This window comes from Aquarana catesbeiana, linkage group LG08 (genome assembly GCF_042186555.1).
Source record: "Aquarana catesbeiana isolate 2022-GZ linkage group LG08, ASM4218655v1, whole genome shotgun sequence".
Classification (NCBI taxonomy): domain Eukaryota; kingdom Metazoa; phylum Chordata; class Amphibia; order Anura; family Ranidae; genus Aquarana; species Aquarana catesbeiana.
In genome coordinates, this window is record NC_133331.1 from 246,524,098 (window position 1) to 246,547,194 (window position 23,097).

The window sequence follows — 23,097 nt, forward strand, 5'->3', positions numbered from 1 at the left end:
GGGAAGTACGGGCGCTGCAGAAGTGGTGGGTTCCCAATTAGGATTGGCGAATGCAGCAGGAAGGGCATTATGGGCACGACGGGCCTGTGTTTGTCTTTTTGGTGGCAGCGGGACACTACTTGTGCTTGCCACCTCACCAGCTTGAACTGCACTTATGGGACTCGCCACGTCACCAAGTGTTACTGCAGTGCGGGTTTGACTACGACCGGGGTGTACTAGGCCGCTGGTGCTTGTCAGTTCACCAAAACGCTACAAAAAAAACTGTTAGCGATCGCAGGGATCAGGCCTGACTCTGCGAACGTTGCAGTTATGCGTTTAGTGTTTTGTAAGTGACAGTGATCGATTGATACTGCACTTGGGTGGGCTGGGCTGGGCCGGGCGGAGGGGCAAAACGCAGGTGCTAACAGGTATCTGGGCTGATCCCGCTAACACTGCGTGTTTGGGAACCCTAAACTGCTGGGGACGCTAGTATAGATCTGATCGGATCAGATATTGATCCGTTCAGATACTATACCACTAAGGGAGGTGTACGGTGCGTGCTTGGGTGTTAGCGGTACTGGCGCTAACCTGACGCTGCCTGGGGCTGGTGCTTGCCAGTTCACCAAAAACGCTACCAAGAAAACTGTTAGCGATCGCAGGAATCAGGCCTGACTCTGCGAACTCTGCAGTTATTTGTTTAGTGTTTTGTAAGTGACAGTGATCGATCGATACTGCACTTGGGTGGGCTGGGCTGGGACGGGCGGAGGGGAAAAACGCAGGTGCTAGCGGGTATCTGGGCTGATCCCGCTAACACTGCGTTTTTGGGAACCCTAAACTGCTGGGGACGCTAGTATAGATCTGATCGGATCAGATATTGATCCGTACAGATACTATACCACTAAGGGAGGCGTATGCTGCGTGCGTGGGTGTTAGCGGTACTGGCGCTAATCTGACGCTGCCTGGGGCGACGCATATCACCGCCGGGCGATCAGGGGGCTAAACCTTTATTCGGTAATAAACGGCGGGTGCCCTGACACTATAAAAAAATAAACGAACTAACCAGCGTCACCCGTAACACTTATACGGTGATCAGTGGTGAAAGGGTTAACTAGGGGGCAATCAAGGGGTTAAAACATTTATTAGATAGTATATGGGGGTCCCTGATGCTATAAAACGCTGACAGCGAACCTAAATATTTACCTCCCTAACTAGCGTCACCAGCGACACTAATACAGCGATCAGAAAAATGATCGCTTAGTGACACTGGTGACAGGGGGTGATCAAGGGGTTAAAACTTTATTAGGGGGGGTTAGGGGGGTACCCTAGACCTAAAGGGGGCTACCACTCACTGCCCTAACACTGTAACTGTCACAAACTGACACCAATCAGTAATCAGAAAAAAAAAAAAAAAAAAATACTGCTTGGTGTCAGTTTGTGACGGGGGGGGGGTGGTTGGGGGGGGATCGGGGGGCGATCGGGGGTGTTTTATGTGCCTGGCATGTTCTACTGTGTGTGTTTGTGTTTTGTGCACTTACATGTCTTCTCTCCTCGGCGCTGGAACGGAAACTGCCAAGCCGAGGAGAGATGACATCACATCCTCTGCCTGTGTGAAACTACACACAGGCAGGGGAGGATTCCGATTGGCTGGGAGCGATTGCGAGGGGGGGCCACGATCGGATGGTCTCCCCCTCGCCTCCCAACACTCCCAGTGAAATGCCGACCGCCGCTGGCACCGGGGGGGGGGGGGTCCAATCGGACCCCCCGCCCGCGGGAGGCAGATCACGTACAGGTACGTGATTCTGCCTGCCCGTGCCATTCTGCCGACGTATATCTACGTTAGGCGGTCGGCAAGTGGTTAAGGCAACAGGTGGGAAGAGCTCTCAAGGGCTGTCCTGGAAGATGACTGGCAGAAAATAATAAATGAAAACTCCAGTATATACAGTATATCCCTTAGTTTGTAGACGCTATAACGTTTCCAATCAATATATACTTATTGGGATTTTGTTTACCAAAAATATGTAGCAGAATACATATTGGCCTACATTTATAAAGAAATTTGATTTTTTTTTTTAATGGATATAAGCAGAAAGTAAAAAATTGTCAGTCTTTTTTTCTTTATATCACAAAAAATAAAAAATAAAGTGGTGATCAAATACCATCAAAAGAAAGTTCTATTTGTGGGAAAAAAATGAATTCTATTTGAGTACAGCATTGCATGACCACGCAAAAAAATGGCCTAGTCATGAAGGGGGGTAAATCTTCCGGAAGGGCAAGATTTACGCTATATTGTCAAAAATTTTGGGACACCTGCATTTACACCCACATGACCTTTAATGGCATCCCAGTCTTAGTCCATAGGGTTTAAAATTGAGTTGGCCCACCCATTGCAGCTATAACAGCTTCAACTTCTGTAAAAGCTGTCCACAAGGTTTAGGAGTGTGTCTGTGGAAATGTTTGACTATTCTTCCAGAAGCGCATTTGCGAGATCAGGCACTGATGTTAGACAAGAAGGCCTGGCTCGCAGTCTCCACTCTAATTCATCCCAAAGGTGTTCTATCGGGTTAAGGTCAGGACTTTATGGACCTTGCTTTGTGCACTGGTCCAAATAATTTGGAGGGCGGGAGTATGGTGTGGGGTTGTTTTTCAGGGGTTGGGCTTGGCCCCTTAGTTCCAGTCAGAGGCGTTGCTAGGGGGTGGCTACTGGGGCTATAGCCCCGAATCTAGGGCCCATAGCCCCGAGTCTCTAGGGCAGGGGTCAGCAAGCCCCTGCAGAGTGATCCTGGAAAACCACCTCCCACACGCAAAAGCCAGTCTGATATTCAGCGGCTGTATATGAGAAGCTGTGCGGCTGGTTCCCGCCCACCTCCTTCACGCTGACATTGGCACTATCGATCTGTGCAGTGAGGGAGTCGGATGCCCTGGGGTCAGACAGAGTAGTAGTAAGTGGCAGCGGCAGTCTTTTCTCATCTGGGTCATGGCCAGGCTTCTGTATGTTGAGTGTTCATCTGTTGTTTCTGAGCACTGCTTGTAACTAAGTAGCCACGCGACTAGCTGAAGGAGAGACCATGTTGGCTGTGGATGGAGTTTTTTTTTAACAGGTTGGTTGTATAAGCAGGGTGTCACTACAGGGGCGGAGGGCTGCTGTGCTTAAAAATCTCGGGAGTCAGGTATTTTCTTGCCCCTGCCTAATGCAGCTCAAAGTGCACACAGGGAGGGGTCCACTCCCCCACTGCTTGCAGAGAGCATACGACCAGCGGACTGAGTGCACAAGTGACAGATAAGAGTGTTATCTCTCCCCCCTCGGCTGAGAGGCCTGAGAGCAGAGCACCTGGAGCTGCATGCCGGTGTCTTGTCAAATAGAGTCCCCTATCATATAGTGTCCTCCCTGTACTGCGCAGGCGCAGTACGGAGGACAAACGAGACGCCGAAAGTCTCCGAAGTTTAACAGCTGATCATCAGCTGTACACGGCGCCTGCGCTGTTATTCTCACCCTATGTCCAGGATCATTCCCTACTATCCAAGTGGACATAGAGTGAGAATATATAGTTGCCGAGCGCAGCGAGGCCGTGCCCGAAGCGTGGCGAGCGAAGCGAGCCCGCGAGGGGCCCTCTTACACTGCCATCGCTAAGAACTGCCGAAGCGCCGTGTACAGCTGATGGTCAGCTGATCAACTTCGGACATTTTCGGCATCTCCTTCTGCTCCGTACTGCGCAAGCGCTGCGCCTGCGCAGTACGGAGCGGACACTATCCGATAGGAGGACACTATATGGCAGAACACCGGAGTTCTGGATGCCTTTGCCCTACAGATGGTCTTTTGCCTGTTCCAAGTCACAAAGCTCTGCATCCCTAACAAGTTTCCTGATGAAATGCTCCCCTGGGATAAGGTCAGCAAAGAGACACAGACAGTGCCAGAGCAGAAAGGAATGCTCAGGTCCAGGACAGGGGGAGAGGGTGAGGGGGGATCGGGGTGGTGGCAGCCTGGCATTGAACTACAGTGAACAGTAAAGTTGGGACAGAAGTGACAGCAGTAAAGAGAAGAGAGCTTGAAGGAGCAGGCTCTGCTGTATTCTCCCTCCTCCATCTCCCCCCTCTAGTCAGAACAGTGCTGTATTATACATTACTGCCCACTCTGTACTCTGCCCTCCCCACTTGCCCTGCACTGTGCCCCCCCGCCTGCTCTGCACCCACCTGCCCAGCCTGTACTGTACCCTCCTGCTTTCCCCGTACTGTACCCTCCTGCCCGCCCTGCACTGTACCCTCCTGCCCGCCCTGCACTGTACCCTCCTGCCTGCCCTGCACCTTCCTGCCCACCCTGTACTGTACCCTCCTGCCTGCCCTGCACTGTACCCTCCTGCCCGCCTTGCACCCTCCTGCCTTCTCTGCACTATTCCCCTTCTGCCCGCCCTGCACTGTGCTCTCCTGCCCGCCCTGCACTGTACCCTGCTACCAACCCTGTACTGTACCCTCCTGCCGAAGGAGCAGGCTCTGCTGTATTCTCCCTCCTCCATCTCCCCCCTCTAGTCAGAACAGTGCTGTATTATACATTACTGCCCACTCTGTACTCTGCCCTCCCCACTTGCCCTGCACTGTGCCCCCCCGCCTGCTCTGCACCCACCTGCCCAGCCTGTACTGTACCCTCCTGCTTTCCCCGTACTGTACCCTCCTGCCCGCCCTGCACTGTACCCTCCTGCCCGCCCTGCACTGTACCCTCCTGCCTGCCCTGCACCTTCCTGCCCACCCTGTACTGTACCCTCCTGCCTGCCCTGCACTGTACCCTCCTGCCCGCCTTGCACCCTCCTGCCTTCTCTGCACTATTCCCCTTCTGCCCGCCCTGCACTGTGCTCTCCTGCCCGCCCTGCACTGTACCCTGCTACCAACCCTGTACTGTACCCTCCTGCCCACCCTATACTGTCCCCACCTGCTCACAATGTACTGGCTTTGTGAGAAATGCTTTATATCTGTCTTTGTGAGAAATGCTTTATATCTGGCTTTGTGAGCAATGCTTTATATCTGGCTTTGTGAGCAATGCTTTATAATTGGCTTTGTGAGTACTGCAAAGCCAGTTTTATAAAGCATTTTTTTTTACAAAGCCAGTTACAAAGTATTTATCACTAAGCCAGATATAATGCATTTCTTACAAAGTCAGTTATAAAAGAGTACTGCTTTATATCTGGCTTTGTGAGCAATGCTTTATAACTGGCTGCGCTATACACTGTAAAAAAAATTCCAAAACTGTGTATAAACAATAGAAGAAAAAGAATCAACAAATAATACTGGGCAATAAATTTTAATGCAAACATTTAATAAAGTAAATAGTGCTTAAAGTGCATATACTGTATTTAAACATATGTTTACTCATTCAAGTGCATCAACAATAGTAATTCATCAATGAAGTCCATTCAAGATATGCAGCGAGTCAAAATCTTGTGATGGTGCTCCAATATTTTCAATGTGACAGCACATGTGTGCTTCCCCCCGCATGCAGATATATGTAACAATATTATATATATATATATATGCCCGCCCAAGCGTATGACTTTCTTTACTTCGCTGCTATGGGCTCTAGCCCCAAATACTTTGTAGACCTAGCAACGCCCCTGGTTCCAGTGAAGGGAATTCCTAAAGTGGCAGCATACCAAGGCATTTTGGACAATATCATGCTCCCAACTTTGTGGGAAAAGTTTTGGGGTGACCCCTTTCTGTTCCAACATGACTGCGCACCAGTGCACAAAGCTTAGAGAGGTGCATTTATTATTTTTTCCTCACAGGAACCTGCAAAGCATTGCACCCATGATCAGTATCAGGCTCCTGCCTACTCTTCCTCCAGCTTTCTGCCTATACCTCTGTTCAGCCTTTCAGGCCATGTTCACACTGATCCGACACTAAAGTCACATGACTTCGGATCCAACTTTGCCCTGCGACTTCGGGTCCGACTTCCATGTGACTTAACTGAAGAGGATGCGATCTTGATCCGACTTTCAGGTGAGTGCGACTTGTCCTTTGACCAATCAAAACAATTTCTTTGGCTCTGAAATGGATGAAACCTCATGCCAAATTTAGATATAAAACAAAAAATGACCCCCTCGGTCTTTTATGGATTTTGAGGGGAAAACATGCCAAAAAAAAAAAAAAGAAGAACAGCGTGGAGTCCCCCCCAGAATCCATGGGCGGGCAGCAAGTGGGTTAAAGAGGAAGTAAACCCTGCGAGGGGAAAAGTTTTCCCTCTTCCCTGCAAACTAAAGGCATAATGTGCTAGTATGTAGCATGCTCGCGGGAACCGCCAGTCACGGCACTCGCTCCTTGAAGAAACGTCACAGGTGGCCGTTACTTCAGAGCATATGCGCCAATTACATCATCGGCGCAGTATACAGTAACTATCTCCTAAACAGTGCACGTTTAGGAGATATTTACAGTACCTAAAGGTAAGCCTTATTCTAGGCTTACCTATGGGTACAAGTACTGCAGGGAGGTTTACAATAGCTTTAACCTGCTTGTCACCCAGAAGCCTTGATACGCACTCCCATCACCATTTAACACTGTACCCCAGACACTATAATAACCCCATCTCCCCTGTGCTCTCTGACATTGCACTCCCCTATTACTGCTTATTAACTTGTTTGTTAAACCAGACATCCCGAGTCTCCCGCATTTAGCTGCGGGCTCCCAGACACCCACGAGCGAGCGCAGGGCGATCTCCTGGCTGGGTCTGTCACTCAGCCACAGACAGAGCAGCCGAATGGAGTACGCCCACGCTGTCTGCGACTGAGTGACAGGCAGATGTAAGGCGCTGCAAGCTAAGGCAGAGGGGGGGACAGCAGCCCATACTGCTGTTCTCAGCCTGCTTTGGTTGCTGCATGGGTACTTTTTTTTTTAAGGTCGGGTCGGTCCGGCCAATTCAGCAGGGAAGGGAGGGAGGGGAGGTGGGCGGAGGCGGAGAGAGGACTGCGCGCCTCCTGTGATCTGCAGGCTGTAGCAATTAAAAGAAAAACTTTCCCCAGTCAAGCGGACTCTTCCTCCACTTTCGGGTGCCGCTAAGCAGTGATCTCCTATGCGACAAGTACATGACAGTCCTGGTCCCTTCTAAGGATGAGCTCCGGCGTGTTTGCACAGCCCACGTGCAGAGCCCGCCAGGAAGTCGGCACTGCGGTGCGCTAATCACAAGCAGTGAAACATTGTCCCAATGTGCGGCTGCAGAGATCGGGAAATGTGTCACTGCCTATGATTAGCGCAGCACATTTCCGACTTCCTGGCGGGCTCTGCACATGGGCTGAGCCAACACGCCGGAGCTCATCCTTATGCTGGCCATACACTATACGAAAAATCGGCCGAAAAAACGTTCATATAGACACTTCGTTTGTTTTTCGGCAAATTAATGGGCACAAATCGATAATCGTTTGTGACGTTTTTGTGGAAAAAAAACGAACGGCAAGTTTGGAAAATTTCTGCCGAACGTATGATAAATTGCAAGGTTAATGTGTTTCCCGTCCGAACTGTCTGCACTAGGTATATGTAAAAAAACGAACAAAAACTTATTTATTTATGTCCACTGAACGATTTATCGGTCATTACATGATGGCACGATCGTTTGCGTTCATGGTCGAACGTTAGTTTTTCGAAAATGTGTTCGGCCGATTTTTTGTATAGTGTATGGCCAGCATTAGTCTCTTCTATATCAATCCGCCGGGCAGACCGGGACTGTCATGTACTTGTCGCACAGGAGATTACTGTGCGGCAGCACCCGAAAGTAAAGGACGAGTCCGGTTGACTGGGGAGTATTTTTTTACTAATTGCTATAGCCTGCAGATCACGGGCGACCAGTCTTCTCTCTGCCTCCGCCCACCAGCTTCCTTCTGGGGAATTCTCTGACCGGTGTCTTGGCGGATAAGTTCCCCCCTGTACTGCGCAGGCGCAGCGCCTGCGCAGTACGAACTACTAACACCCGCCGGAGATAGCCAAAGCTCAAGATCGACAATCAGCTGTACACGGCGCCTGCGCTCTGGGTCCAGGTTCCTTCCCTACCATCCAAGTGGACCTAGAGGGGGAATCTAAAAGAGCCGAGCGCAGCGAGGCCGTGAGGGGCCCTCTTACAGGCGCCGTGTACAGCTGATTTGGACCTATTCCCCTTCGGCTATTTCCGCCGGATTCCTACTGTGCAGGCGCAGCGCCTGCGCAGTAGAGGGGGGTCCTTATCCGCCGAGCGGTACTTTCTCGGCAGAACACCGGGATGGCTCACCAGCTCCATTGCAGCCAGACCCTTGGAACCAGCAGCCAGATCCCAGGACCAGCAGCTGCGTGATCAGGCTGCATTTCATGGGCACTGGTAAGGGTGCATTTTATTGGGGGGGGGGCGTTTAGTGTCACCTCCCTGAAATGAGTTTGAAACCTCCCTGAAATTATTTTTTTCAGGTTTGGATGGCTGTTAAACCAGGAATATATTCAGAATGTCGCTTCTCCATTTACCTCACAATCTACTTTGTTAGAACACAGGAAGCGATCTGTCTACTCCTCCAGTCGAGACATCCGCCTTTTTTCCTGACATCACATCCGGTATCCTTTGCAGATGAACTTTATAAGACTCGCTTTTGCTTTCCAGGGCAACGATTGAGTTTTCTCTAATGACGTGAAACGGTAAGGAAACGGTTTGTGTGTAGTTTCACTATAGAAGCAGGGTAGTGAAGACGGCGACAATATGCCCTGTGATATCCGTCTTCAAGGTTACGTTGACTTTGAACGTCACGGTGTTTTTTTTTTTTTTTTTTTTTTTTTTGCTGCTCATCTTCCGAACGAATTTATACTATTCCAGCCACTTAAATTGGAGCGACGCTTTTCCCGGGGATTAGTTTGGAGGTGTAGCTAGTTAAATCGCGGCTGTGCTGGAAGTTTGCGTTGCCGTTTCCGTGTGTGAGAGAACGCTAATGCATCCCTGCAGACGTTCTTTGAACAGACTGTTCGCTAAACAACGGCAAGAGCTAACGTCAAAGTTGGAACAACGATTTTCCAGTTAGATCTCAGACAGGTTAATATAAAATGTGACACGTGCAGCGTACTTCTAAATCTCTGTTGGATGCTGACAACTACACCACCGATAAGGAGATTGTTGGGGCTGGCTGGCTGGGGGGTATAGTGGCAGATGTGCAGCAAAGCCATCATTTTCTTGTAGACTGCCCATTCCTTTTATATTTCAGTAAATATGGCAGCCATCTTGGATGATGGCACGGTTCCCTGCTTCTTAACCACGTCTCATTCAGGCCAATTTTGGCACTTCGCTCCTACATGTAAAAATCATAATTTTTTTTTTGGTAGAAAATTACTCAGAACCCCCAAACATTATATATCTTTTTTTTTTTTTTTTTTTGCAGATAACCTAAGGAATAAAATGTTGATCTTTGTGTTACACGGTATTTGTAGCTGACAAGGAATTTGACGAGGAGCTCCCTGACTAAACCCCAGGGCGCCACATAAAAAATATTTTGTGGGTTTTGTTTGTTTGTTTGTTTTTTTTTTTTTTTTTTTTTTTCGTGCAAAATAAACGCAGAGGTGATCAAATGACCAAAAAGATAAATTTGTGGGGAAAAAAGGACATACATTTTGTTTGGGTACAGCATCACACGACCGCGCGATTGTCGGTTAAAGAGACGCAGTGCTGTATCGCAAAAAATGGCCTGGTCATTAAGGGGGCAAATCCTTCTGGTCCTTAAGTGGTTATATTGTGAATTAACTATGTCCAGCCCAAGGCCGTCATATGACATCCTGGACTTTGAGTGGAGATTCAGAGAGTCATTCAGATATCATTGTTTTCAGTCGGCAATTCCCTGCACCAAAAAAAAAACATTTTAGAGGCGGCTGGAGGAGACTTTGCCCTCCAGTGCTCCTACCGGCTCGCCCATGCGATGAGTGAGCCGGTTAAGGAATCTGCTAATGGCGGAAGTTAACCATAAAGAAACCAGATCGTCCCCGGCAGTCTCTGACCTTCAGAGACCCAGGCGCGACATTATGATGTCACGTTGGAACAGGCAGATGTAAACACTGCCGTGTACTCAGTTGGAAAGGCTGAGATCGTTTGTCTTTTTAAATTTTTATTTTTTTTTATCTGTCTTTTCTGCCTAGAGGAGAGATCTGGGATCTTTGAGACCCCAGATTTCTCAATAAAGAGGTACTGTCATGCCCTATTCCTATTACAAAGGATGTTAACTTTTATTCCTATTACAAGAAATGTAATCCAAAAAAAAAAAATTTAAAGGGAAAGTGTAAATAGAAAAAAAAAATCCCACGCATACATACGTCACGCCCACATATGATGTAAACGGCGTTCAATCCACACATAAGGTATGGCCACAAATGTTAAAGCGAGAGCAACAATTTTTTGTCCCAAAACAAGCAATTTTAAAGCATGATATGTTGGGTATCTAGTTACTCATCGTAACATCATCTTTAACATTATACAAAGAAATTGGGCTCACTTTTAGTGTGGTTTTTTTTTTTTTCCCCCCCAAAAAAAAGCATTTGAAAAATTGCTGCGCAAATACTATATGACATAAGTTGCAACGACCGCCATTTTATTCCCTAGGGTCTCTGCTAAAGTACCAATTTTCTCCCTGTGCTGTCAATTAAAGCCACTAACGGGGGGGGAGGGAATGTGTGGCTGACACCCGTTGTCTGTCTCTGGACACAGCAGCGGGGCTCGGGATCAAGCACGCATGAGTGCCACCATGGGAAGCGGCTTCTGGTGGGGGACCCAAGAAGAAGAGGTGCAGGGATGCTCTGTGCAGTGCCATTGTACAGACCTGTATATATATATATATTATAATTTTTTTTTTTTTTTTTTCCCCCCTCACCTTCCAGGACAGCTACTTGAGAGAGATGATCGTCTCCGCCCTCTACAGGAAACACAAATCGGAATTTAAAAGGCCCCTCCCTTTCCTCTGACCCTCAGTTGTTTTGTGTTTCCAGTCCCTCCAGTAGCACCGACACCTTTTTTTTGTTTTCTTATGGTCTGGTAACTGTGGTTGGTGGACCCCCCCCTTCTCTGGTTTCATCCAGGACTAGTTGTGGCCAATCCTGGATGATGGTCTGTACCAGAAGGGTTTCCTATTTCTAAGGGTTACTTGCCTATGTAAATGGTGGCAACTCCCTTCATTTCCCCAGCGCTGCTGTGTGGAACTGTGTCCTCCTAAATGCTTCATTCCGGTGTACCAAGATGGCGTCAGGAGGACTTCCGGTGATGCAGCAAGATGGCGCCGGAACCGGAAGTCACATGACGCACTTCCGGACGCCGAGTTTTTATAAGGAGCATGGTGTGGAGACACTGAGGACATGCTGCAGGGGAATGGCCTGCTAAAAACGTCATTCTAGGCGCAGTTTTTGCGGTACAGCAGCAGTCTTCTCTGCGACCGTTCTCCACTTGCTTTATGGAGCCTGAGGACAGGTCTGAGGATGGAACGTCCGCTCGTATTGAACCAGCGGCAGCATCCGGGTCCCATACTGCCCCCAAGGTAAGCCCTGGCCTGTGGATAGCTACAGCAAGGGACTTCTTTTGTATGGATCCTTTTTATTCATGGCCCTTGTTTCTGCTCTCTTCTAGGCCAAACCGGTGAAGAAGAAATGTGGGAACTGTAGAGCCAGGCTCTCTGATGGCTATTTTGTGAGGATTGTATCCCACCCAGAGCTAGTTCAGAGTCTTCCTCCTTTAAGGAGTTAAATGACTTCTATGAAGGAGGTAGTGGACTCTTTTCGGTCACTGAATGACAGGGTTACTAGTATAGGCCCTCCCTCTTCTAGACCCATAGCTCAAGATCCTTCAACCTCTGCTAAAGTCCTTTCCCTTATTAGTATCTGAGACTATTAGTTCACGCAATACCTCTGATCTGGAGGAAGGTGAGAATTCAGTCTCTTCATCTGATGAAATGCCTGCATCAGTGGAAGATACAGGTAGCTCATCTAAGTATCTTTTTCCAGTTGAGGATATTGATGAACTATTAAAAGCAATTTATACCTCAGAGCAGATTGAGATGCCACAGCAATCTCAATCTGTACAGGATAAAATGTATAGGGGCTTCAGGGACGGAAATCTAGATCCTTTCCGGTACATCAGTCTCTTAGAGACATGATTCTATCTGAATGGAAAGAACCTGAAAAAAGGTTGTTCCAATCCAGAGGACACAAGATTTCCTTTTTCAGCCTGATTTTGAGGAGGTTTTTCTTTAAGTGTCCTAGATTAGATGCCCCTATGTCGCAGGTGTCCAAAAAAGATCAGATCTTTCTTTTGAGGATTCTGGGGTCCTTAAGGATCATATGGATAGGAAGGCTGACTCATTGCTGCATAGGGCCTGGGATGCTTCAGCTTTTTCTTTAGGCCCAGCGGTAGCATCCACCTGTGTGGCTAGAAATTTAGACGTATGGGTTCAGCGTCTAGATGATCTTCTGGCATCTGACAACCCCAAGGAAGAGATTAGAGTATCCCTTCAACTCATTGCCAAGTCAATCGCCTTCTTAGCTGATGCAGCAGCAGATTCAGTGAAATCCACAGCCAGGGCTTCTGCTCTCATTAATTCAGCTAGGCGGGCTATCTGGCTTAAATTTTGGGAAGGTGACCTTACTTCCAATAATAAGCTCTGTGGCATTCCTTTCGAAGGCAAACTGTTGTTTGGTTTTTCCTTAGAAGAAGTCTTATCTCGTTCCTCTGAGAAAGGTAAACGATTCCCTTCTTCCCAAAGGAATAAGCCCCAGAATAAGAGGCCTTTTCGTGGCTTCCAAAACGAGGCTAATTTTAAAGCCAACAGGCAACAGACTAAAAGGAAATGGTCCTTTAACAAAGACAAAACACAAAGGGGGAACTCCCTTTGCTCCTTCAGCCCCTTCCAAGAATACCCAGTGACCCCAGGTTAGGGGTAGGGGGAAGATTGCGCCATTTCACCAAGGAATGGGCAGAGATTTCCACCAATTTCTTTATCCTTCAAACTCTGGAAGAGGGTTACAGATTGGAATTCAAAAATCCCAGACCCCCCCCCCGAGGGTTCCGGGGATTTTATTCTCACGTCTTTCTGGTCAAGAAAGCTTCCAGCGGCATGGTCATAAATTTAAGCGTCCTGAACCAATACATAGTTTACACACTTTTCCGTATGGAGAACATTTCTTCGGTAAGTAATCTGTTGTTACCAGAGGTCTTCATGGTGACCCTGGACCTTCAGGACGCTTATCTTCATGTACCAATCTGCCAGAGCCACCGAAGGTTCCTCAGGTTTTTAGTGCTCATTGGAAAGGAGCCGTCTCACTGGCAGTTCAATGCCCTTCCTTTTGGTCTCTCAGCAGCACCGAGGATTTTCACAAAAATCATGACCAAAGTCATGGCCTTTTTTTTGGATTCAAGGTGTATCAATCCTCCCATATCTAGACGTTTTTTTTTTTTTTTTTTTTTTCTTTTTTTTTCTCAAGGCAAGTAGAGCTGCACAATTAATCGTTAAAAAATCGCGATCTCGATTCACCTCCCCTGATGATCTCTCCTGCTGAGTTTGACCATTCTTTCATATAAACAAGTGGAGAGATTATCTGTTCACTCAGCTGTCAAAAGAAAACATCCAGGCAGTCTGCCAAGTTTAGAACTTGAAACATTGTATCTAACTTCCTTCTTAGATCAAAGAGATAAACTTCTCTGTGTAAACAAATAACCTGGGCAATCTGCCAACCTTTAAACATGTAAATGCAGGAAGTTTAACCACTTAAAGTCTAAATCTTTTTCTGACACTTCTTTCTTAAGTTAAAATCAATATTTTTTGCTAAAAAAAAAATTACTTGGAACCCCCAAACATAAATATATATATATTTTAGCAGAGACCCTAGGGAATAAAATGGCAATTGCTGCAATATTTTATGTCACACTGTATTTGCCCAGCGGTCTTTGAAATGCAATTTTTTGGGGAAAAATACACAGTAAAGTTAGCACAATTTTTTTTTTTTTTTTTTTTGTTTTAATGTGAAAGATGTTACGCCGCGCGAATCGTGAGAGAATCATGATCTATCCTCTAAGCAAAAAAAATTGTGATTCTCATTTTAGCCAGAATCGTGCAGCTCTAAAGGCAAGGAGTCCCTTATTCAAGACCTACAGTTGGTTTTGTGGACCTTTCAAAAATTAGGGTGTAAGGTCAACCAGCAGAAGTCTTGCCTAGTACCCTCACAGAGCATACTTTTCCTGGGTTATCTAATACTCTGTTGCCCTAAAGATTTTTCTTCCCGAAGAGAAAATTGTGAAAATTCTTTTCTCTGTGCAGACCTTCAAACTGCTCCCTCAGACCTCCCTTTTGGCAAATCATGCAGTTGCTGGGCCTAATGACTGCAGCCATTCCAGGGGTGCCTTGGGCAACATTGCCCGGTCAAGATTACCACAGACACCAGTCTGTGGGGTTGGGGTGCTCACTCACAGGGCTGGCAGGCTCAAGGAGCCTGGTTGCCAGAGGAAGCGGGTCGCTCCTCGAATCTCAGAGCTTCTGGCTGTGAGGAAAGCACTTATGTCTCTGGGAGAGAGGGCCTATTCAAAGAGCAGAAGTCGTTCTGATTGCCCCCTGGCGGCCTTGGTTCTCCTCTCTGAAGGCCCTATCTGTGTATCCTTCCTGGCCCCTTCCAGTTAGAAAAGGATCTACTCCATCAAGGTTTGGTATTGCATCCAAACCCTCAGACCTTCCATTTGACGGCCTGGAGGCTGAGCGGCGCATCCTACAGTTAAATGGGTGTTCAGGGGGGATTATTCTTACTGTCCTGGACAGCCGTAAGTTGGTCACAAGAAGTATCTATGGGAAAGTTTGGAAAACTTTTTATTCCTAAATCTGGTTTAGATTCTTTTTCCACTCCCTGCATTTTAGATTTTCTGCAGGAGGGAGTGGAAAAGGGGCTGTCTGTCAACACCCTTAGGGTTCAGGTTGCTGCCCTATCTTTGTTTTCAGAGAGAAGACTAGCGGAAGATCACTTAGTCAGGAGGTTCCTTTTAGCCAGATCTAGATATACTCCCAGGATCCTCAAACATGTTTCTCCCTGGGATCTGTCGTTGGTATTAAATGCACTAACAAGGGCTCCTTTTGAGCCTTTGCATGAGGCTTCCCTGAAAATGATTTCTTGAAGTTGTCCTTCCTTTTGGCTATTATGTCAGGGCGGATTTCTGATCTAGAGTCTCTTTCCTGTAAAGATCCCTTCCTGAGGATTTTAGAGGACAGGGTAGTGATTAGACCTGATCCACTCTATTTACCCAAAGTTCTTCCAACTTTCATAGGTCCCAGGAGGTAGTCCTCCCTAGTTTCTGCACCTCTCCCAAAAATGGGGAAGAGGAAAGGTTTGGTCTTTTAGACGTAAAGAGATGTCTTCTGCTTTATCTAGAAAAGACCAGTGGGTTTAGGAGTTCCTCCCAACTGTTAGTTTTGTTCAGTGGCCCCAAGAAGGGGTCCAAAGCATCTAAAAGTTCTATTGCTAGGTGGATTAGGGGAGCTATCTGTGAGGCATCAGGTCGCACCCCTCCTTCTAGAATTAGGGCCCATTCAACAAGATCCATGGCCTCATCATGGGCAGAAAGAGCGGGAGCTTCATGGGAAGATATCTCTAAAGCTGCCATCTGGTCCTCCTCTCATGCATTTGTCGAGCATTATAGAGTTCAGATGCTTTCCAGCCAGGACCTTTCCTTTGGTAGGAAAGTGCTTCTGGCTGTCGTCCCTCCCTAAGGTATTAAATCTTGCTTATCCTCTCAAGTAGCTGTCCTGGAAGGTGAGGGGGGAAAACCCCCGTTAGACTTACCGGTAACGGTATTTCCAGGACAGCGTCTATATTCCCACCCTATTCTATTTTTTCACTGGTCAACCATCTTTTCCTGGTAGTGGTGTGTTTTATGTTCTATTTTTTTTCCTCTGCCGAGTGCACCTTCGGTGGAGGTTACTTGATCTTCCAAACAACTGAGGGTCAGAGGAAAGGGAGGGGCCTTTTAAATTCTATCTGATTTGTGTTTCTTGTAGAGGGCGGAGCCGATCATTTCTCTCACGTAGCTGTCCTGGAAGGTTCCTGGAAATACCGTTACCGGTAAGTCTAACGGAGGTTGTTTTTTTGCTTTAGGTGTTTATGTGGAACTGTATCAAATTGCTTTTGCAAAATCCAGAAACACCACATTCACAGGCCTTCCTTTTATCTAGATGACAGCTGACTTCCTCCTAGAATATTATCCAGCTGGTCTGGCAAGGACGATCTTTCATGAATCCATGCAGATTCATGAAAGATTCAAAAGCAGATTCTTGGATATAGTCTCTTATCCCCTCCAATAGTTTACATGCAGTCCATGTTAAACTTTCTGGCCTGTAGTTGCCAGGTATATATCCTCCCCCAGTTTTAAAGAGGAAGTTAATCTTGATGGGTTTTGCTCCCTGCAAAGCCTGCAGATTAAAAGTATAATGGGCTAGTATGCATCGCATACTAGCCCATTATGTGAAACTTGCCTGCAAACAAATCCATCGCTGTCCCCTGTGCAGGCTGCGTCCATCTTCACCCCTCTTCCTTCCGGGGGTCGCGGACTCCAGCTCTGACTGGCCGGAGCCGCATGACATCACTCCCACGCGGGAGCCGTCAGTAACGGCACACGCTGGGGGAAGAAAAGGCACGGAGGTCCGTTTCTTCACAGCTCATGCGCTGATTACATCATCGGCACACTACAAGTGAAATATCTCCTAAACGGCGCACGTTTAGGAGATATTTCCACTACATATAGGTAAGCCTTATTCTAGGCTTACCTATAGTTAAAAGTCACTAGGGAGGGTTTACAACCACTTTAAATATTGGTCCCACATTGGATTTTCACCAATCATCTGGTACCATTCCAGTCACTAGGCTGTCCATAAAAATTAAAAATAACGGTCTAGCTATAACCTGGCTAAATTCTTTGAGTACTCTCAGGCGTAAGCCGTCGTGTCCTGGTGATTTATTTGGATTGATTTTCTTTTTTTTTTTGGACGCTGACTTCTGTTAGCCATAAGGGTAAATTCTGTGTTTTGTTACTAATGATTCTGTTCTGATTACTCCTTTTACAGTGATACCTCGGTTCACGAACAGAACTCTGCATCGGTTCACCAACATGAGCCGTGGCCATCTTCCTCATCAAACTCATTGTTTATAATGTGCATTTATTTCATTACATTTTTTTACTAGGAGCCTGGAAAGCATTGCACCCATGATCAGCAGATCAAGGGTGCAATGTGGTACTCCTGCAGACTTGTCAGTGTATTTGTCTGCTCGTACCTCATATGGGCAGGAAGAGAACGTGAACTACAAGCTGACAGCTGCAAAAGCTGTTGATACTTGTAGTTTCCCATTCACAGAAATGAATGACGTGGGTGAGTGAAGCTTCTATTTTTAAATGGCGATAGCAAGGGAGAGGAGAAGATCCCTGGCTTGCTGTCACTAGATGCAGTGGATTGGGAACATGTTACACCCTAAAAACAAGTGGAACGTAACATGTTCCCAAAGGTGAACTTGTCCTTTAGCACAAACCAATTAATATACGTGTGTGTGTGTGTGTGTGTGTGTGTGTGTGTGTGTGGTTTTTTTTTTTTTTTTTTTTTTTCTCCCCGAAGACATGTCGCAGAATATATTTTGTCCTAAATTTTATGTAACAATTTGATCTTATTGGATATGTTTCATAACTAAGTTGAAAAATATTTTTTTTCAAAATGTTCGGCTTTTTTTCAGTTGTGATTTAAATACCACCAAAAGAAGAAAAATTATAAACATTTCATTTGCATACAGTGCTGCATGACTGAGCATTTGCCAGTTAAAGTAGTGCAATGCTGAATAGCAAAAATGCTCTGGTCGTGAAGGGAATAAAACCTTTTTAAGGTCAATTAGATAAGTCTTTCCAGCTTTGTTGCTAAATATATGGATGGTTGGTGTATATAGTCTTTTCCTTGATTGGGCGATACTTGTGGACATCCCATTGTTCCTTAAATGCTGTTACTGTGTTTTTTTGTTTTTGTTTTTGTTTTTGTTTTTGTTTTTGTTTTTGTTTTTTTTTTTTTTTTTTTTTTTTTGTTCTGCCCCTCTACTTTGTGTTGTGGCCTGTTCCTTTTGTTAGACTTGATAAACTCCTCGCACTACTTGCCACTAACTTGAGGCTGTCCTTCATAGGCAGGGTTTAGACCAGGGGTAGGCAACCTTTTTAGCATAGTGTGCTAACACATTTTTTTTTCAAAGAAACAGAGTGCCAGTTGCATAAAAAAAAAATGCCAACTTCTTACATTCAGTCACAAAAAGGGCATTTTTATAAAGTAAATGTTGTGAACGACCAATTCCTGCACCTTCGTACTTCAAATCAGCCCTGATTCCTCAAAATTAGCAGTTCGCCGTAACTGGTTAATTAGCAGTGCAAAATGAGAGTGAAATACGGTATTTAGAACTCCAACAAACTTTTTAGATGTTCAGCTTTAAAAGCAGTGGCAAACCTGCTGATCTCACAGGTTTGCTAATCTCGCAGAACACCGCTGCTTTTATAATTCAACATGTAAACAGTCATACGGATTTCTAAATATTGTATTTCACTATATAAGCTGAGTTTTCTGTTAAAAATAAGTATGAAATGCAAAACTCCAGTGGGTGTAACAAGATTTCCGCTTGCCCCCTTCTCAGTGTATCCTTACTGTGAATCAGTGCAGGGTGTACTAAGATGGCGGCGATGGAACCTCACTTCCATTCCAAAATCTTAACGGGTCGCCAAATCTGATGAAACACATGCAAGCCGAGTGAGGTAAGCGGGACCGGAGGCAGCAGGGGGTTGAAGTGGTAAAGAGCCAGCCGTGCTCCCTTCTGCGTGGCCTGCTTTGCTGATGTGAGAGGCTTCCCTCTCGCGCCATCTTAAATGCAGCTGCGTGCCAGGGGTTGCCAACCTCTGGTTTAGATGCCAGTTGGGCTTGCCGATTGGGTTGCTTTTTTTGTTGCAATTAGCATCCTGCTCCTTTACAGTGAGTACAAAATAAGTCAACCGCATACAGAAACTGCTAAATCTGTTCTAAAAAACGAAGCTTCAATTACCTCTGGACATGAAGGGGTTACTCTATATACTGCCTGATTATCCCAAGCAACCCTTAAAGGATAAGTTCACCTTTTGTGTAACATGTTACACCATATGTTACTATGCAGGACACCTCCTCTGTGACAGTAGGCATATGTTTATGGAGTGATGTTAAAAGAAGGGATGCTACACTGTGGTAAACATGGCTCCTAACTTGTTTTGAGACAGGTTGCTGCCATCAATTTCGAAATGACTCTATTTTTCTTAACCACTTCAGCCCCGGGAAGGTTTCACCCCCTTAACCACTTCCATACCGCCGAATGTTATGACGTCCTCGGCTTTCAGTGGTGATATTTGAATGATGCCTGCAGCTGCAGGCATCATCCAGATATCATTTTTTTCCAGCCGGTGATTCCCTACACCATAGGAATGATCGTAGCAACATTCTCTGACTCTCGGAGGCCTGGGTCGAAGGTTAAAACATCACATTCGGGCCACCAGAAGTAAACAAAGCTGGGGACTCTGCTAGAAAGCATTAGATCGTTTTTCTTTTTTTTTTTTTTTTTTTTTGATCTAATGCTTTCCAGCCTGGAGGAGAGATGTGGGGTTTTATAAACCCCACATTTCTCCATAAAGAGGACCTGTCACGCACTATCCCTATTACAAGGGATGTTTACATTCCTTGTAATAAGAATAAAAGTGATCAAAAACATTTTTTTTTTAAAGGGAAAGTGTAAAAATATGTAAATAAAATAAACAAAAAAAAAAATCGTCCCTGCGAGCTTGCACGCAAAAGAAAACGCATACATAAGTCGTGCGTGCATATGTAAATAACATTCAAACCACACATGAGAGGTACAACCACGAATGTTAGGGCCCGTACACACAATCGGACTTTTTGACAACAAACATGCAAATTAGCTGTTTTGGAGCAACATCCGAGCGTGTGTACGCTTCATCGGACAAACTTTTTCTGTTTCCATCGGACTTTTGTTGGCTGTGCGAACGGACAAACTTTCCGGCAACAAAAGTCCGATGGAGCAAAGTCCGATCGTGTGTACACAAAAGCATCGGACTTTTGTACAAACTACAGTACGCGGCCGCAAGAATGTTTCCAGCGTGAACCCATCGCGCTGGTTCTCGGCGACAGGGTACTATACATCTCGCGCTGGCTACAATAGGAAAAACACATTTTCCTATTGCGGCGAGCGCGAAAGGGAATTCCCCTCCTGAGGGCATACCAGGCCCTTAGGTCTGGTATGGATTTTAAGGGGAACCCCCTACACCGAAAATATGGTGTGGGGGTCCCCCCAAAATCCATACCAGACCCTTATCCGAGCACGCAGCCCGGCTGGTCAGCAAAGGGGGTGGGGACGAGCGAGCCCCCCCCTCCTGAGCCATACCAGGCTGCATGCCCTCATCATGGGGGGGTGGGTGCTTTGGGGGAGGGGGCGCCCTGCGGCCCCCCCACCCCAAAGCACCTTGTCCCCATGTTGATGAGGACAAGGGCATCTTCCCGACAACCCTGGCCGTTGGTTGTCGGGGTCGGCGGGCGGGGGGCTTATCGGAATCCGGTAGCTCCCTTTTTAATAAGGGGGCCCCCAGATCCCGGTCCCCCACCCAATGTGAATGAGTATGGGGTACATGGTACCCCTACCCATTCACATAGGGGGAAAAAAGTATCAATAAAAAAAACGCATTAGACAGGTTTTAAAAGTAATTTATTAGGCAGTTTCAGGGGTCTTCTGACTCCGGGGGTCTCTCAGGCTTCTTCTCACTCTCTCTCCAGTGTCGTCTCCGCGCTCTCTGGTTCTTCTCCGGTGCCTTCTGCCGGGCTCCTCCGCTATCTTGTGCTCTTTTGCCGCTCTTTTGCTAACGGAGGAGCCCGGACATCTGGATCGTCTTCCTCCCTCTTCTCTTCCAGAGATGTTGACACGACGCTTTCTCCGGCTGTAATGCTGTCTGTGCGCTCTGCTATGACTTGTATAGACGGTGACCCCGCCCCCCCTATGACATCAGTCCCGGGGCATGCTGGGACTGTGAGGTCATAAGGGGGCGTGGTCATGTCATCCTATGACCACGCCCCCTTATGACCTCACAGTCCCAGTATGCCTCGGGACTGTGATGTCATAGGGGGGCGGGGTCACCGCCTATATAAGTCATAGCAGAGTGCACTGACAGCATTACAGCTGGAGAGAGTGTCGTGTCAACATCTCTGGAAGAGAAGAGGGAAGAAGACGATCCAGATGTCCGGGCTACCGCTAGCAAAAGAGCGGCAGAAGATAGTGGAGGAGCCGGCAGAAGATGAAGACGCCGGAGCGACCCCCGGAGTCAGAAGAAGACCCCCGGAGCGGCCTAATAAATTACTTTAAAAACCTGCGTACTGTGTTGGTTTTTTTTTTTTTTTTTTCTTGACACTTTTTTCCCTAGGTGAATGGGTAGGGATACGATGTACCCCATACTCATTCACAAAGGGTGGGGGCCACCTTATTAAAGGGGGCTCCCGGATTCCGATAAGCCCCTCACCCGCAGACCCCAACGGCCAGGGTAGTCGGGAAGAGGCCCTTGTCCTCATCAGCATGGGGACAAGGTGCTTTGGGGTGGGGGGGCCGCAGGGCGCCCCCTCCCCCAAAGCACCCACCCCTCCATGTTGAGGGCATGCGGCCTGGTACGGCTCAGAAGGGGGGGGCGCTCGCTTGTCACTGCCCCCTTTCCTGACCGGCCGGGCTGCGTGCTCGGATAAGGGTCTGGTATGGATTTTGGGGGGACCCCATGCTGTTTTTTTTTTCGGTGTAGGGGGTTCCCCTTACAATCCATACCAGATCTAAGGGCCTGGTATGCTCCTGGAAGGGAACCCATGCCGGTTTTTTATTTTAAAATTTGGCGTGGAGTTCCCCCTCAAGATTCATACCAAACACAGTGCCTGGCATTGGCGGGGATCCAACTCAGATCCATGCACCAGTGTGAACCCGGCTCGCAAGGTGTCAATTTCGCCAATAAAAGTGGCGAGATTGACACAATATCAGACAACAATACAGAAGTTGACCAAAGGGTGGTGGTAAAGAGCTGAAAAACCACGTGATTTGGTGAAAGTTGGCTGGAAAAGTCCTGTCGTCTGTATGCAAGGCAAACTTCTGGCCAACGCCCTTTGTACAAACTTTCCCTTGGATTTTTGTACAAAGTCCTATCATGTATATGGGGCTTTAGAGTGAGAGCAATAATTGTAGCCCAAGATCTCCTCTGTAACTCTAAACATGTAACCTGTAAAAAAAAGTACCGAAGTTTGACGCCATACTATGAGTGTGTGCAATTTTAAAGCGTGACATGTGAGGTATCTATTTACTCGGCGTAACATCTGTCACATTATACAAAATAATTGGGCTAACTTTACGGATTTGTGTTTTGTTTTGTTTTGTTTGTGTTTTTTTTTTTTTTTTTTTCAAAAAAATCGTGTTTGAAAAATTACTGCGCAATTACACCTCTGCGTATTATTTTTCTTTATTATTTTTGTGCTATAAGCAAAAAGACCGACAATTTTCAAAAAAAAAAATAAATTTTTTACTTTCTGCCCTACCCAAATTAAAAAAAATGTACAAAATCAAATGTCTTCAGTTAGGCCAATATGTATTCTGCTACATATTCTACATTACATATGTAATGGTGCAGGAATCGGATCGCATGGGTGTTCACACCCATGCGATCTGATTCCAGTGCGGACCAAATAAAGGGTCCTGTACCATTTTGGTGAAAATGCAATATGATTTAGGGCCAGTTCCCACTGCTGCGGTGTCCGAGATCGGATGTGATTCGCACCGCACTGCAGTGCAAAATCACATCCGATCTCTGTGTGATGCGATTTCAGCCATACAGATAGTATTGCTAAATTTGCATTGCCCTCGGACCAAACTCTTACAGGACCCTTTTTTTGGTCCACAGCAGAATCGGATCGCATGGGTGTGAACACCCATGCGATTCGATTACTGTCCGAGTTTGCAGATCGCACTGCGATATGCGAACTGATTTGGGGGTGTTGTTAACTTTTAGGCCCAGTTCACACTTGTGCGATGCCGGACATCGCACAGGCATCACATGTTATT

The 23,097-nt window shown here is 46.7% G+C and overlaps 1 protein-coding gene across 1 annotated transcript in view; it reads left to right on the top strand.

The window, feature by feature from the left end:
* Window positions 1–8,472: 8,472 nt before the first annotated feature.
* The window catches only part of TIMM10 (translocase of inner mitochondrial membrane 10), a gene marked incomplete in the record, with an annotated part of 63,692 nt that continues 49,067 nt past the window's right edge, over window positions 8,473–23,097 (top strand). The window contains 1 exon segment of the mRNA XM_073596981.1: window positions 8,473–8,607.